Genomic DNA, 2,733 nt, shown 5'->3' with positions numbered 1-2,733 from the left:
TAATTAATTCAATTAATCAATTATAGCCCAATTGATAAAATCAAATGACAAATCCAAAGTCTAATTATCAATTAAATCCCTATTCTCATATTAAATTAAATAAATGCATAAAACTATTTAATTTAATCCCAAAAATTCCCCTTGATTTAATAAATCATTTTAAATCAATTCCTAACCCCTAACTATACCCAAATCCCTACCATTAGCTAAATTTGACCCATTGACCCATGCAAACCCCACTTAACCAACTAATTAACCTACCTCATAAATGCTAGCCCACTTGCACACTAATGCCCTCCTAAGGTAAGCCTAATCCCTTCCCTAAGCATATGCACAACTTTAACCAAGGGTTAAGAAAGTCTTAAAATAAACCAAAGTCAAAGTTCTATCCTATCCCTCTTACATTCCTATCTAAGGGCCTTAAAGACTCTTACATGACTTGAAGGCTCTTTAAAGCCTTTTACACCTATTTTTCCACACTCATCCTTCCTTATCCTCCCTCATAACTCCCTCTGGCCACCTATCTTGACCCTCTTCCCTATCCAATCCCCTTGTGACACTTGTCACAAGGCTAGAGCTTTGAAGAAGCACAATCCATGTGCACTCTTCTCCTTGCATCCTAGCCCTCCTTAACCAATTCCCCTTCCTTGCATCCTGACCTTCCATCTCACTACCCCTTGGCCTATGAATAAAACCCTCTGCCTTCACAAAGATCATCAAATTCTATGCTAATGTTATAATGCTATTTTGAGAGCCTAAGGACTATCAAAATACCCTTATAAAGGCAAAAATCCATCCACACTTACACTTTGTGCTTATCCTCCATTGAAGCTTGAGCAACATTTGAGCACACATCCCATCTTTCAGACACATCTACGCATCAAAGGGAAGATTATTTGGATTAAAAGGTTTGCACATTCTTAGGCTACTTTGGTACTTTAATTCCCTTTCATCCAATCATATATGTGAGTTAAATCTATTTGTTTTGAATGCTTTAGTTATTCATTGCATTATTTAATCACTAGTTTTACAGCACTAAACCAAGCAAATAAAAGGAGTCGAGCAAATAGAGTGAGTCAAGTGATTCAGGGGTCGAGCAAGAGTAAATGTCCTGCAATTTAAAAGCCAAGTATTAGTATATAGAGCACAGTGAAGGCTGAGCATCAGAACCTATTGATATTGAGTGAATAGCCTATGTCATAGATTTTTGTAATGGCACAAACTTCTATGTAAATCATTTTTGGCTGACATGAACATAATTTTTTATTATAAGAAATAAGGATGGAGTCATATTATGCATCCCTATGTTATGCATGCAACCAATCAAATTGAGGGAAGCATTAGGTAGCAACATGGTTCAACCACAACTATTGATTCTAACCTAATTTCATCTCTATGATGTTTATAAAAGAAGTAAAGCCTAAGGTTAACATATGTTGCAAAGGAGGATCCTAAGGAGAGTATCTAGTGAGAAAGAAACATGGAGAAGATGGCTAAGACAAAGTTTTGCAATGAAATATCAATCTAAGAATAATAGAGACAAGCAATGAAAGGTTAGAGAAAATAGATCTAATATGGAGGATCGAGAGATAACCAATAAAGAGGAGATCTAACATCAAGCAGTAAAGTGCTAACTGAAGGACCAAGTGTTGAATCATTTTAATAGGTGATACAAAGTAAATCTCTTAACAAAGTAGTCTTAATAGGCTTTTGTAAATCTCTTAACAGAGTGCTTGTTCATTATGAGTTTAAATCCTTTAGCAAGGTGATACCTAAAATTCTTTGTAAGCCTTTAATAGGGTAGATCATAGTTTATGATCAAAACTTTATAGCCATAATAGGGCACACTTTGCAACTGCAGTAGTGAAGATTTGTGGGTGTCATACCCACCCCAGTTTTACCTTCTCCTTGGAGGTTTTATAGGTAACAAAGATCTTATGTGCTATGTGTGGATTCATTTTATGCTTTGGATGTGATGAATGGTTACATATTTTAGTTTACATGTTAAGTTATGAGATGGATGCATGGTGAAATGTTTTAGAGGTAAAAGTTTTAAGTGTTGATTCGCACCCCCCCACCCTCTTAGAACTTACTTTCCCATTGTTAATTCCAACACCATCAACATTACACTTATGTCATACCCATTTTGGTTTTTCCCAACAAACTAGAACCAAGAGTAGAGAGGAAAGATTAACCTTTGCTATTCCATTCACGAGCATGAACTTGATGCCTAGTTAGACTTGTTGGAGAAGTAGGTTAAACCAAGTGAAGGGTGTAGATAGGAGACAAAATTCAAGGTTGCAACCCTCATGGTTTCTTGAATGTGAAAATGTATCTATTCAAGGATTCTTCTTTGCTCTGAAATATTATTATGTTTCTCTTCCTTCCATATTTCCCAAATGAGTATTGAGGGGCTTAGGGTCCAAATACTGGAGAAGGTAGATTTACTTGGAGGTTTAGGCTATGATTGGAATAATTCTCGAAGGGTACATGGTTTGGGCCTTTCCAAATCAGATTTCTTTGAAGTATAGTCCAACACTCCTCTACCACTATGCATGAGATAAGTAAATGATCACTAGTTTCCTCATTAGTCTCACAAAGAACACACCTAAATTGACCTTGAAAGCCCAATTTTATCCTTCGTTCCCCATTAAGAATATGACCTCTATTATCTAGCCATGCAAAGGAACCAACTTTAGGGATGCATTCCTTGCCCCAAATAAATTCACTTGT

Source organism: Cupressus sempervirens, chromosome 4 (genome assembly GCF_028749045.1).
Source record: "Cupressus sempervirens isolate cs-2001-9-10 chromosome 4, ASM2874904v1, whole genome shotgun sequence".
Classification (NCBI taxonomy): domain Eukaryota; kingdom Viridiplantae; phylum Streptophyta; class Pinopsida; order Cupressales; family Cupressaceae; genus Cupressus; species Cupressus sempervirens.
This window is presented reverse-complemented; position numbering follows the sequence as displayed.